The sequence below is a fragment of the Nerophis ophidion genome, linkage group LG03 (assembly GCF_033978795.1).
Source record: "Nerophis ophidion isolate RoL-2023_Sa linkage group LG03, RoL_Noph_v1.0, whole genome shotgun sequence".
Lineage (NCBI taxonomy): Eukaryota > Metazoa > Chordata > Actinopteri > Syngnathiformes > Syngnathidae > Nerophis > Nerophis ophidion.
The window spans coordinates 16,085,060-16,100,184 of NC_084613.1; the positions used below are offsets into that span (position 1 = coordinate 16,085,060).

Below are 15,125 nucleotides of genomic sequence, written 5' to 3' on the forward strand. Positions count from 1 at the left end.
TAGCTTAAAACAAGAATGGCTAACATGTTTAATGTTATAATTCTTAAAAAAGTTTAGTAAATTAGCATGTTGACTAACATGGCTAATGTTTGTTAGCTTGAAACTAGCATGCCTAACATGCTTATTGGTATAACTGTTAAAAGGTATAGTAATTTAGCTTGTTGACTAGCATCGTTAATGTTATGTTTGTTAGCTTAAAACTAGCCTGGCAAACATGTTTGTTTTATTTCTCAAAAAGTTCAGTAACTTAGCATGTTGACTAGCATGGCTAATATCATGTTTGTTAGCTTGAAACTTGCATGCCAAACATGTTTATTGGTATAATCCTTAGTAAATCAGCATCTTGACTAGCATGGCCAATGTTATGTTTGTTAGCATGCCTAACATTTTTAATAATAAAATCCTTAAAAAGTTTAGTAAATTAGAATGTTGACTAGCATGGCTAATATTATGTTTGTTTTGTTAAAACTAGCAAGGCTAACACGTTTAATGTGATAATTCTTAAAAAGTTTAGTAAATTAGCATCTTGACTAGCATGGCTGTTTGTTAGCTTGAAACTAGCATGGCTAACATGTTCATTGTTGTAATCCTTAAAAAGTTTAGTAAACCAGCATGTTGACTCGCATGGCTAATGTTATGTCCGTTATCTTAAAACTATCATGCCTACCATGCTTATTGTTATAATTGTTAAAAAGTATAGTAATTTAGCTTGTTGACTAGCATGGTTAATGTTATGTTTGTTAGCTTAAAACTAGCCTGGCAAACATGTTTAATGTTATATTTCTTAAAAAGTTCAGTAACTTAGCATGTTGACTAGCATGGCTAATATCATGTTTGTTAGCTTGAAACTTGCCTGCCAAACATGTTTATTGGTATAATCCTTAGTAAATTAGCATCTTGACTAGCATGGCCAATGTTATGTTTGTTATCTTAAAACTATCATGCCTAACATTTTTAATAATATAATCCTTAAAAAGTTTAGTAACTTAGAATGTTGACTAGCATGGCTAATGTTATGTTTGTTTTGTTACAACTAGCAAGAATAACATGTTTAATGTTATAATTCTTAAAAAGTTTAGTAAATTAGCATGTTGACTAGCATGGCTAATGTTTGTTAGCTTGAAACTTGCATGGCTAACATATTTAATGTTATAATCCTTAAAAAGTTTAGTAAGTCAGCATGTTGACTAGCATGGCTAATGTTACGTTTGTTAGCTTAAAACTATCATGCCTAACATGCTTATTGGTATAATTGTTAAAAAGTATAGTAATTTAGCTTGTTGACTAGCATGGTTAAGGTTATGTTTGTTAGTTTAAAACTAGCATGGATAACATGTTTATTAATATAATCCTTAAAAGTTTAGTAACTTAGCATGTTGACTAGCATGGCTAATAATATGTTTGTTATGTTAAAACTAACATGGCTAACATGTTTAATGTTATAATTCTTACAAAGTCTAGTAAATTAGCATGTTGACTAGCATGGCTAATTATAAGTGTGTTAGCTCAAAACTAACATGGCTAACATGTTTATAAATATAATCCTTAACAAGTTTAGTATCTTAGCATGTTGACTAGCATGGCTAATTTTAAGTGTGTTAGCTTAAAACTAGCATGGCTAACATGTTTATTAATATAATCCTTAAAAAGTTGAGTAATTTAGCATGTTGACTAGCATGGCTAATTTTAAGTGTGTTAGCTTAAAACAGGGGTCGGGAACCTTTTTGGCTGAGAGAGCCAAAATGCCAAATATTTTAGAACGTATTTCCGTAAGAGCTATATAATATTTTTTTTAAACACTGAACACAAATAAACGCATGCATTTTTAAGTAAGACCAACATATATAGAGTATAATAGGTCTGTAATAACATTGTTATTCTGAAGCTAACTGTGGAGGGGGCGTGGCCTGAGGGCCTGCAGCGAACTGGGGTGTGCCAGGCCTGGCCTCGAAATCAGCGACAGGTGCGTAGATGGCCCACCTGGGCCTTGCTATCTAATCACTTGTCGCTCTGTTATAAGCAACAGCCAGGAGGAGAGGTGAAGTTGGGGCTGGAGCGCGAGCAAGAACGAAAGAGAAAATTACAATTGCTAGAAAGCAAATGAGAGACTTATTGAAAAATAGAACAATATTGTAACCCTAAAACAGGCTCCCATGTCGGTGCTTGGTGGTCTGAAGAACCCCCAGGAGGGCAAGCCCCACACTAACCAATAATAAATAAATAATTTCTTACCATTAACGCAACTTCTTTAACAGGTGCGGTAGAAAACGGATGGATGTATTAAAAATGCATGAGAATGCTTTATATTTTGAACATTATTTTGAACAATGTAATTACAAGTGGAATTATTCATTACTTATCATGTTAAGCAATGTCAGCTCAGATTTATCCGAGAGCCAGATGCAGTCATCAAAAGAGCCACATCTGGCTCGCGAGCCATAGGTTCCCTACCCCTGGCTTAAAACTAGCATGGCTAACATGTTTATTAATATAATCATTAAAAAGTTTAGTAACTTAGCATGTTGACTAGCATGACTAATTTTAAGTGTGTTATCCTAAAACTAGCATGGCTAACATTTTAATAATATAATCCTTAAAAAGTTTAGTAAGTTAGCATGTTGACTAGAATAGCTAATTTTAAGTGTGTTAGCTCAAAACTAACATGGCTAACATGTTTGTTAATATAATCCTTAAAAGGTTTAGTAACTTAGCATGTTGACTAGCATGGCTAATTTTAAGTGTGTTAGCTCAAACCTAACATAGCTAACATGTTTATTAATATAATCCTTAAAAAGTTGAGTAACTTAGCATATTGACTAGCATCATTGTTATGTTTTGTAGTTTGATAAAGTAGGATAGCTAACATGTTTATTAGAATCATTAAAAAGACCAGTAAGTTAGCATGTTGACTAGCATGGCTAATTTAGGCTTTGTTAGTTTCACCAGCCGTCTGTTTTTTTTTTGGTCTTTGAATGTTGCACAATAATCAGTGTTGGCCAGGATCATCTTTAGCGCTCTCAGCTAATGTGTTAGCGCCAAGATGGCCGCCGCGTTCACGGAGCAGCTTGATCTCGTCGCTCGGAAAACATGTGCAGTCTGTCAAACATGCTCGTTGGTCCGTCTTCGTCCTGGCCCTGGTCTCGCCGCATGGGGGGTGGAGAAACCGGGCCCGGGTCCACAGCTGGCGCGGACCACTTTGACTTTGAAACCCGAGACGGCCGCCGGCTTGTTTGCGTACCGTTTGTGGCGCTTGGCGGGCCAACACGCTTTAGGAACACTCTTCCTGTCTCTAGGGTTTGCACTCTCGTTATTAATATTAATATTATTAGCATTTCTATTAAACTAAATCAAAAAACAATTTTTAAATACTTTTTTTTTTGTAATTTTTTCAAGTTCAAAAATATTTTATTTATTATAATAAAATCACATAAAATATGACACATTTTATCAAATAAAATACTAATATATAAAGATATGAAAACTTTTTTCAATCGACTCTGTCAAGGTGGCGCATGGTGACTGTCGGTGTGACCCCAGGGTGCAGAAACGGCAGGCGACGTGCGGGTGAAAAGGTCCCTTTGATAAGGAACCTTCTAATTACCTGCTTAGATAGCGCCTATTTCGAAACAGTTGATTGAAATCATCACGACCACCCAAGAAAAAAATACTTTACTGTAAGACGCACAGTTTATTTTCCGAGAACCACATTGTCGATCCTTCTGCCTCTAATGTTGGATAAGCAAGACCGTGACCAGAACTTTCTTGGACTTTGATGTGTCAGAAGCTTCAAAGTCCTGGTGTGCCTCACCAGACACCCCTCCTCCATCTTCAAAGTCCTGATGTTTACTCTATACTTGTTTTTGTTTTAGTATTATTTTCAAATAAAAAATATATTTAATTAAATTTTTTATTTAAAAAATCACATAAATAGTTTTTTTTTATTAAAAAATCACATAAAATAAAAAATTAAATTAATTGTGTCAGGGTGACACATTGTGACTCTCGGCGGGACCCCAGGGTGCAGAAACGGCAGGCGACGTGCGGGTGAATTGGTCCCTTTGATAAGGAACCTCCTAATTAACAACCGTGGCACAGGTGTGGACCATCAGCGAAAGTGGAACAAAAGAAGAGTAGCGCCGATTTGGAAATAGTCGATTAAAATCATCACATACGTACACAAAAAATCATTTGCTGTAAGACACGTTTTGTTTTTATTCCGAGAACCGCATTTTCGGTCCTTCTGCCGCTAATGTTGAATAAGTTAAGCAAGACCATGACCAGAACCTTCTTGGACTTTGACATGTCAGAAGGTTCAAAGTCCTGGTGTTCCTCCCCAGACACCCCTCCTCTATCTCCAAAGGCCTGGTGTTTACTCTATACTTGTTTATTTTATTTTTTTACTGTTATTTTTTAATATAATTATTTTTTTAATTAATAAATCACACAAAATAAAAAATAAAATAAAATACTAATATATAAAATTATTTCAAGGTGGCGCATGGTGACTGTCGGCGTGACCCCAGGGTGCAGAAACGGCAGGCGACGTGCGGGTGAAAAGGTCCCTTTAATAAGGAACCTCCTAATTAACAAACGTGGCACAGGTGTGGACGATCAGCGAAAGTGGAACAAAAGAAGAGTGTGACGGGAAGCAACGCCTAATGCAGCAAAACATAAAACTAAATCAAAACAGCCTCGATGGGATTATGACAGTAAAAAGACGAGTAATATAGCATGTGGACTCGCATGGTTAATGTTATGTTTATCTTAAAAGATGCTTACAGTATTCGCAAAAATGAGTTATTTAGCATGGTGTGCCTTCCCAGACACCCCTCCTCCATCTCCAAAGTCCTCGGTGTTTACTCAGTGCCAAGAGAGGGGGACCACCTCCGCCCCTCCCCCTCGTTATCCCGTGCAGATGTTGAGCGTCGGGGGGCCTTGTCGGGATCGAGTGTCACAAATCTAATCGATATCAAAACTCCTCTAAGCCCGTCTGAGGTTTCGGGTTGCGGGCCGGCGTGAGACGCTCGCCGTCCTCGCCGGGAGACGCTCCTCGGCCCCGGGGCCCACGTGGGCCCGGAAAGTGATCCCAGTGTGCAGCTGAGAGAGGACTTAGGGAGGAGGATGTGACGCTAATGACTTTAAGGCGACATAATCCCCGCCATCTGGACCCGCCCATTGTTTGATATTTATGCTAATGGCGTTGTTAGCATTGGCGCGGCGGCGGGGAGCACGGGATCATGGGAAGAGACTTTTGTTTGCTTTTCATTTGCCCGTCCGCTCAAAGGCCGGATCGCTTTCATACCCGACCATGCACTTCTGCCCAACCCCACCCCCCACACCCTTTGTTGATGCTAGCCTATGCTAATGCTAACCAAGTAACCGCGGCAACAATCTATCGATGTTTTGTCGTTAATGCACTGCATCATTTGTATCCACCTGCTGGTTGTGTCACATATTACACCTGTGTCGCACAAAAGTCAACCAAGAACACACTCATTAGCATTAAAGTTACACAACACACTGCTCATTAGCATAAAAGTTCCACGCACACTGGTCCTTAGCATTAATGTTGCACACACAGCTCATTAGCATTAAAGTTACACAACACACTTTTCATTAGCATTAAAGTTACACAACACACTTTTCATTAGCATTAAAGGTACACAACACACTGCTCATTAACATAAAAGTTACACAACACACTGCTCATTAACATTAAAGTTACACAACACACTGCTCATTGGCATTAAAGTTACACAACACACTGCTCATTAGCATAAAAGTTACACAACACACTGCTCATTAACATTAAAGTTACACAAAACACTGCTCATTAGCATTAAAGTTACACAACACACTGCTCATTAGCATAAAAGTTACACAACACACTGCTCATTAATATAAAAGTTACACAACACACTTCTCATTAACATTAAAGTTACACAAAACACTGCTCATTAGCATTACAGTTACACAACACACTGCTCATTAGCATAAAAGTTACACAACACACTGCTCATTAACATAAAAGTTACACAACACACTGCTCATTAGCATAAAAGTTACACAACACACTGATCATTAACATTAAAGTTACACAACACACTTCTCATTAACATTAAAGTTACACAAAACACTCCTCATTAGCATTAAAGTTACACAACACACTGCTCATTAGCATAAAAGTTCCACGCACACTGGTCCTTAGCATTAATGTTACACACACAGATCATTAGCATTAAAGTTACACAACACACTTTTCATTAGCATTAAAGTTACACAACACACTTTTCATTAGCATTAAAGGTACACAACACACTGCTCATTAACATAAAAGTTACACAACACACTGCTCATTAACATTAAAGTTACACAAAACACTGCTCATTAGCATTAAAGTTACACAACACAACTCAGCATTAAAGTTACAAAACACAACTCATTAGCATTAAAGTTACACAACACACTTTTCATTAGCATTAAAGGCCTACTGAAATGAGATGTTCTTATTTAAACGGGGATAGCAGGTCCATTCTATGTGTCATACTTGATCATTTCGCGATGTTGCCATATTTTTGCTGAAAGGATTTAGTAGAGAACATCCACGATAAAGTTTGCAACTTTCGGTGCTAAGAAAAAAGCTCTGCCTCCACCGGAAATAGCAGATGATGACATCGCAATTGTGGGGGCTCCTCACATATTCACATTGTTTATAATGGGAGCCTCCAACAAAAAGTGCTATTTGGACCGAGAAAACGACAATTTCCCCATTCATTTGAGCGAGGATGAAGGATTTGTGTTTGAGGATATTGATAGCGATGGACTAGAAAAAAAAAACACAGTTGCATTGGGACGGATTCCAAAGTTTTTAGACACATTTACTAGGATAATTCTGGGAAATCCCTTATCTTTCTATTGTGTTGCTAGTGTTTTAGTGAGTTAAATAGTACCTGATAGTTGGAAGGGTGTATGTCCACGAGTGTGTTGACGCCAGTGTCTCAGGGAGTCGACTGCAGCTACGGACGACACAAGCTCAGCTTTTCTCCGGTAAGAAGTGACTTCTTAACCACAATTTTCTCACCGAAACCTGCTGATTGACATTCCGTCGTGTTTCATGTTCGCTTGACTGCGCTCTGATCCATAGTGAAGTTTCACCTCCAGGAATTTTAAACAAGGAATCACCGTGTGTTTGTGTGGCTAAAGGCTAAAGCTTCCCAACTCCATCTTTCTACAGTGACTTCTCCAATATTAATTGAACAAATTGCAAAAGATTCAGCAACACAGATGTCCAAAATACTGTGAAATTATGCCGTTAAAGCAGACGACTTTTAGCTGTGTGTGTGTGTGTGTGTGTGTGCAGCGCTCATACTTCCTAAAAACCTGTGACGTCTTGCGTACACGTCATCATTACACGACGTTTCCAGGACGAAACTCCGGGGAAATTTAAAATTGCAATTTAGTAAACTAAAAAGGCCGTATTAGCATGTGTTGCAATGTTAATATTTCATCATTGATATATAAACTATCAGACTGCGTGGTGGGTAGTAGTGGCTTTCAGTAGGCCTTTAATGTTACACAACACAATGCTCATTAGCATAAAAGTTACACAACACACTGCTCATTAGCATAAAAGTTACACAACACACTGCTCATTAGCATAAAAGTTACACAACACACTGCTCATTAGCATTAAAGTAACACAAACATCTCATTAACATTGACGTTACACACACTTCTAATTGGCATTAAAGTTACACAACACACTGCTCATTAGCATTAAAGTAACACAAACATCTCATTAACATTGACGTTACACACACTTCTAATTGGCATTAAAGTTACACAAGACACTGCTCATTAGCATAAAAGTTACACAACACACTGCTCATTAACATAAAAGTTACACAACACACTTCTCATTAACATTAAAGTTACACAAAACACTGCTCATTAGCATTACAGTTACACAACACACTGCTCATTAGCATAAAAGTTACACAACACACTGCTCATTAACATTAAAGTTACACAAAACACTGCTCATTAGCATTAAAGTTACACAACACACTGCTCATTAGCATAAAAGTTACACAACACACTGATCATTAACATTAAAGTTACACAACACACTTCTCATTAACATTAAAGTTACACAAAACACTGCTCATTAGCATTAAAGTTACACAACACACTGCTCATTAGCATAAAAGTTCCACGCACACTGGTCCTTAGCATTAATGTTACACACACAGATCATTAGCATTAAAGTTACACAACACACTTTTCATTAGCATTAAAGTTACACAACACACTTTTCATTAGCATTAAAGGTACACAACACACTGCTCATTAACATAAAAGTTACACAACACACTGCTCATTAACATTAAAGTTACACAAAACACTGCTCATTAGCATTAAAGTTACACAACACAACTCAGCATTAAAGTTACACAACACACTGCTCATTAGCATTAAAGTATTTCTGGTGAGGTAATCTAGTTCTAAAGTTAGTTCCGGTTTGGTGTTATAGTTTTAAAGTTAGTGTTCATTAGGTAATCTAGTTTTAAAGTGTGTCCTGTTTCGCTGTTGTAGATATAAAGCTAGTCCCGTTTTGCTGTGCTAGTTCTTAAAGTTAGTTCTGGTTTGGTGTGCTAGTTCTAAAGTTAATTGTGGTTTGGTTTTCTATTTTTAAAATTAGTCCTGTTTTACTGTTGTAGTTCTAAAATTAGTTCCAGTTTTGTCTTCCAGATATAAAGTTAGTACTTGTTTGGTGTTCTAGTTGTAAAGTTATTCCTGTTTTTCTGTGCTAGTTTGAGAGTTAGGTCTGGTTTGATTTTCTAGGTCTAAAGTTAGTTCTGGTTTGCTGTTCTAGTACTAAGGTTAGTACTGGTTTGGTGTTCCAGTTATTAATTTAGTTCTGTTTTGGTGTACTTGTTTTAAACTTAGTCCTGTTTTACTGTGCTAGTTCTAAAGTTAGGTCTAGTTTGGTGTTCTGGTTTTAAAGTTGATTCTGGTTTGGTGTACTTGTATTTAACCTAGTCCTGTTTTACTGTTCTAGTTCTAAAGTTAGTCATGTTTTGCTGTGCTAGTTCTAAAGTTAGTTGTGGTTTTTTTTTTAGAATTTTAAAGTTAGGTCTGGTTTGGTGTACTAGTACTAAAGTTAGTCTTGTTTTGCTGTTGTAGTTCTAAAGTTAGTGCTGGTTTGGTGTACTAGTACTAAAGTTAGTCCTGTTTTGCTGTCTAGTACTAAAGTTAGTCTTGTTTTGCTGTCTAGTAATAAAGTTAGTCCTGTTTTGCTGTTAGTTCTGGTTTGGTGATACAGTTCTAAAGTTAGTTATGGTTTGGTGTAGTAGTTTTATAGTTATTCCTGTTTTGCTGTGCTAGTTTTCAAGTTAGTCCTTGTTTGAATGTCCATCCATCCATCCATTTTCTACCGCTTACTCCCTTTTGGAGTCGCAGGGGGCGCTGGCGCCTATCTCAGCTACAATCGGGCGGAAGGCGGTGTACACCCTGGACAAGTCGCCACTTCATCGCAGGGCCAATGTGCTAGTTCTAAAGTTTGTTCTGTTTTTTTTTTTTAGTTCTAAAATTAGTCCTGGTTTGGCGTACTAGTACTGAAGGTAGCCCTGTTGTGCGGTTCTAGTTCTAAAGTTAGTTCTAGTTTGGTCTTCCAGTTCTAACGTTACTTCTTGTTTGGTGTTCTAGTTCTAAAGTTGTGCTGTGCTAGATCTAAAGTTGTTTTTGGTTTTGTTTTGTAGTTGTAAAATTAGTCCTGGTTTGGTGTACTAGTACTAAACATACCGGTAGTCCTGTTTTGCTGTTTTATTCCTAAAGTTAGTTCTGGTCTGCTCTTCCAGTTCTAAAGTTAGTTCTGGTTTGGTGTACTTTATTAAAGTTAGTCCTGTTTTGCTGTTTGAGTTCTAAAGTTATTCCTGTTTTGCTGTTGTAGTTCTGAAGTTAGTTGTGGTTTGGTGTTCCAGGTCTAAAGTTGGTTCAGGTTTGGTTTTCTACTTTTAAAGTTAGTCCTGGTTTGGTGTACTAGTACTAAAGTTAGTCCTGTTGTGCTGTTCAAGTTCTAAAGTTAGTTCTAGTTTGGTCTTCCAGTTCTCGAGTTAGTCTTGTTTGGTGTTCTAGTTCTAAAGTTGCGCTGTGCTAGTTCTAAAGTTGTTATTGGTTTGGTTTTCTAGTGCTAAAGTTAGTTCTGATTTGGTGTAGTAGTACTAAAGTTAGTCCTGTTTTGCTGTTCTATTTCTAATGTTATTCCTGTTTTTCTGTTCTAGTTCTAAAGTTGGTTCTGGTTTGGTGTTCCAGTTCTAAATTTAGTTCTGGTTTGGTGTTCCAGTTCTAAAGTTTGTTCTGGTTTGGTTTTTCTAGTTCTAAAGTTAGTTCTGGTTTGGTGTACTAGTACTAAAGTTAGCCCTGTTTTGATGTTGTATTTCTAAAGTTAGTCGTGGTTTGGTGTTTCAGTTCTAAAGTTAGTTCTGGTTTGGTGTACTAGTACTAAAGTTAGCCCTGTTTTGATGTTGTATTTCTAAAGTTAGTCGTGGTTTGGTGTTTCAGTTCTAAAGTTAGTCCTGGTTTGACGTACTAGTACTAACGTTATTCCTGTTTTGCTGTTGTAGTTCTGAAGTTAGTTGTGGTTTGGTGTTCCAGGTCTAAAGTTGGTTCAGGTTTGGTTTTCTACTTTTAAAGTTAGTCCTGGTTTGACGTACTAGTACTAACGTTAGTCCTGTTGTGCTGTTTTAGTTCTAAAATTATTTCTAGTTTGGTCTTCCAGTTCTAAAGTTAATCTTGCTTGGTGTTCTAGTTCTAAAGTTGCACTGTGCTAGTTCTAAAGTTGTTTTTGGTTTGGTTTTCTAGTGCTAAAGTTAGTTCTGGTTTGGTGTACTTGTACTAAAGTTAGTCCTGTTTCTAATGTTATTCCTGTTTTGCCGTTCTAGTACTAAAGTTAGTCGTGTTTTGCTGTTCTATTTCTAAAGTTATTTCTGGTTTGGTGTTCCATTTCTAAAGTTAGGTCTGGTTTGATGTTCCAGTTCTAAAGTTAGTTCTGGTTTGGTGTAATTGTATTAAAGTTAGTTCTGTTTTGCTCTTTGAGTTCTAAAGATATTCCTGTTTTGCTGTTTTAGCTCTGAAGTTAGTTCTGGTTTGGTGTTCCAGTTCTTAAGTTGGTTCTGGTTGAGCGTTCTGAAGTTCAATCTGGTCCAAAAGGAGAGCAGCATCCATCTGTGAGTGAATATTTGAGATCATCCGGGATGTTCCCAGAGAGCTGGCCTGATGTCATCCCGAGCCTTGGACTGCTGTGACGGATGACTTTAGGACTATTTCTGGTCAGGCGGTATGTGTGACCTTTCCACGCTATTTCTTGTCAGGACCTTTCATGCATCCAGCAGCTCGTTAGAATCCTCCAGAACATTCCACCTCCTTTCTCCTGCTGGCTCCCGTTTCCTCTTTTATGAGCGTGCGTCACTCTGAACCTGCCTGCTCCACCAGTCCTGTGACACATGGTGGCGCTGTTAGGAACTTGTAATTTCTCACACATCTTGACGAAACAGCCACTGTCTGGTATAAAGTTAGTTCTGTTTGTGGTCTTCTAGTTCTAAAGTTGGTTCTGGTTAAGTAATTTGGCTCTAAAATGAGTCATGTTTTTCTGTTCTCGTTCTATTTTGGTGCTCTCGTTCTAAAGTTAGTTCTGGCTTGGTGTTCCATTTCTAAAGTTAGTTTTGGTTTGATTTTCTAGTCCTAGAGTTAGTCTGGTTTGTGTTCTAGTTCTAAAGTTAGTGCTCATTCGTTAATGTAGTTCTGGAGTTAGTTCTGTTTTGGTGCTCTAGTTCTAAAGTTACTTCTTGTTTGGTTAAAGTTTTTTCTGGTTAAGCGATCTGGTTCAAAAGTTTGTTCTGTTTTGCTGTTGTATTTCGAAAGTTAGTCCTGTCTGCAACTTGAGGGTTCCGAGTTCGATCTCCGCTTCTGCCAATCTAGTCACTGCTGTTGTGTCCTTGGGCAAGACACTTTACCCACCTGCTCCCAGTACCACCCACACTGGTTTAAAAATGTAACTTAGATATTGGGTTTTACAATGTAAAGCGCTTTGAGTTACTAGAGAAAAGCGCTATATAAATATAATTCACTTCACTAATTAGAATACAAACTAAAAATCCTCTTTTTATATAATGTACTTAGTCCATAAGTACACACACGTGTACTTCATGTCAATCAATGTTTATTTATATAGCCCTAAATCACTAGTGTCTCAAAGGGCTGCACAAACCACAACACAAACCACAACGACATCGATGCGTGGGTTCATTTATTATTTGTGTAAGACCACAGCTATAAATTATAGTCTGGAGTGCCACGCAGGGTGGGTCTGATGGGGTATTTATATGGATATTAAAGTCCCCCATTATAATTATATTATCGGCGTGCGTCACTAGATGTGTAGTGACATTGCTAATTTGTATTTTTACACTTTTTTTTCCAAATTCCATTGTATGTTACACTCTTCTGACACCACCAGATGGCAGTATAAGTGTCCATATGTCGGCATAAGACCCCAATTCAGTAGTGTACACAATTTTGGAAATAAGAGCTAAAAGGTGCTGTCCACCATACTTGCCAACCTTGAACCTCCGATTTCGGGAGGTGGGGGGTTGCGTGGTCTGGGGTGGGGCGGAGGCGTGGTTGGGGCGGGGGGCGTGGTTAAGAGGGGTGGCGTATAATTCACCAACTCGAGTATTTCATATATATATCTATATATCTATATATATATATATATATATATATAGATATATAGATATATATATACATCTATGTATGAAATACTTGACTTTCAGTTAATTCTAGCTATATATATTTGTTTTATTATATATATAAATAAAAGAAATAGTTGAATTTCCGACGGCACCTATCAAATACACAGTAATAAAAACCCAGTTGCTCTACTAACTGTACTGTACTGTACTAAAAAAAACAACAACAACACTTACCTTTCACTATTTGAGTAACCTTTGTTCTGCCATTTGCGTATTGGTGAGCGATCTCCGAATCCGGGAACATCCTTCACGGATTTGTTGTAGACATCCACAAATGAGAATGGGATGTTGCTTCCAGCTATCAGCATAGCCATCTTTGTCTCAGCATAAGTTACACTATCGGGTCTCCATTTTGCGAGGTGGGCCATAATACTGAGTTGTGAATGATGCTGCGCTGCGGACGCTTTGTGCTTTGCTGACTGACCGTTCATGCCTGAGCATATCAATGGAGAGTGTTCAATGGAGAAGTTCGTTCTACAAAATTTACAGGCAACATACCCCTTTCCCTTAGAACTCTCCTGGATAAACTGAAATTCTTGTTTCCAATCGTTCTGGAACTTACAAGCGTATTTCTTCATTTTGCTCGTCGACGGTGTAATATATTGGGTTGGAGTCTATAACCAGGCGACGGGATGAAGTTACATCTCTTTACTGTGGGCTTCAGAACAGACTCCCTAATGCATTTTCTTTGACTGCACTTAAATGTAGAATATATTTACATTCTATTCTATGTACAGTAAATGGCAGTATTGTCTTGTTTAAGAGGGTCACAACATTGAGTCGGTCCGCATGGAGCTGGAGGGGGCGTGGCCTCCAGTTTCGCCTGAATTTCGGGAGATTTTCGGGAGAAAATTTGTCCCAGGAGATTTTCAGGAGAGGCGCTGAATTTCGGGAGTCTCCCGGAAAATCCGGGAGGGTTGGCAAGTATGCTGTCCACGCATGCGGTCACTAAGGCCTTTAGAGGTTAAATAAAGAATATCGGTGAGTGTGAATGTTGTCTGTCTATCTGTCCTGGCCCTGCGATGAGGTGGCGACTTGTCCAGGGTGTACCCCGCCTTCCGCCCGATCGTAGCTGAGATAGGCGCCAGCACCCCCCGCGACCCCAAAAGGGAATAAGCAGTAGAAAATGGATGGATGGATGGATGGATGGTTGATATTGGGGCCCTCTGATGAGGTGGCGACTTGTCCATAGTGTACCCTGCCTTCCGCCCGATTGTAGCTGAGATAGGCTCCAGCACCCCCCGTGTTACCCCGAAGGGAATAAGTGGTAGAAAAATGGATCCATGGATGGATGGTTGAGATTGACTGAGAATAGTGCCAAATTGCAGGTTTAGTGCCAGGAAGTTACGGCTGTGCTCTAAAGGGCGAGCGAGATGGTGCGGTGTTAGGTCCGACTACGGTCCTTTTAGTGCCATAGTGTCCACAATTTCTTCACTTTGACTTTCTCTTCTGGCTCCCTGCAAAGAATCAATCGCAAACTTGACAGTTGATACTGTTACCTGATTGGCTGTCAGCGTGTCGCTCCCACTTCCTGCTGGGTTACCAGAGAGCGAGTGCCTTTTTTTCACGCTTCTGACTAAGAAAGGGAAAAAAAAAATCGGTTACGTGTATCGCAAAGTAGATATTGATATCAATTTATCAGCCAGCCCTGATTACATCTGCACATACAAGCCCTCAAGAACACAAAGGGCGGCTGAGATGTTTTTCTGAAACCGTTCCAACCTTAATGTGAAAGCCCTAACACAAGCAAAGTTTGATATCAGATTTCTAATAAAGCAGTGTGTGTGTGTGTGTGTGTGTGTGTGTGTGTGTGTGTGTGTGTGTGTTTTCATTTGCTCACCCTGAGACACATTTGTCCATGCAGCTGAACTTGAGCGGGACAATTTCTCAATTCTTTCAGCAGCAGCTGCAACAGGAGTTACACTAAAGCTGCTCCTTCGAGAGGATTAGTGTGTGTGTATGCGTGTGTGTGTGTGTGTGTGTGTGTGTGTATGCGTGTGTGTGCGTGTGTGTGTGTGTCCTGGGGCATGTTAAAGCATGTCTTGCCCCTGGTCCAGGATTTAGAAGCGAGACAAAGACTCCATTTAGGGACATATTGTAAAAATGTGTTGTTAAAAAAAAAAGTTAAACAATGTAATGACATGTACCGTATTTTCCGGACTATCGAGACAAACTGTGTATAAGCCGCACCCACTAAATCTTAGGGATATTTTTCTTTGGTATATTAGCCGCAGCAGATATATACGTTGTGAAATGAGTTATTTACACAGAAATATTCTGTACATGTTTATTTTACTGCCCTGTGACAGGGCA

The 15,125-nt window shown here is 38.6% G+C and overlaps 1 long non-coding RNA gene across 1 annotated transcript; it reads right to left on the minus strand.

Annotated features, from left to right (window-relative positions):
* Window positions 1–13,445: 13,445 nt before the first annotated feature.
* Window positions 13,446–14,742, minus strand: LOC133548718 (uncharacterized). The gene is made up of 2 exons (XR_009805920.1): window positions 14,653–14,742; window positions 13,446–14,388 (listed from the first exon to the last, which is right to left on the minus strand). It is a non-coding gene; the product is annotated as an uncharacterized LOC133548718 (long non-coding RNA).
* Between the last annotated feature and the right edge of the window lie 383 nt (window positions 14,743–15,125).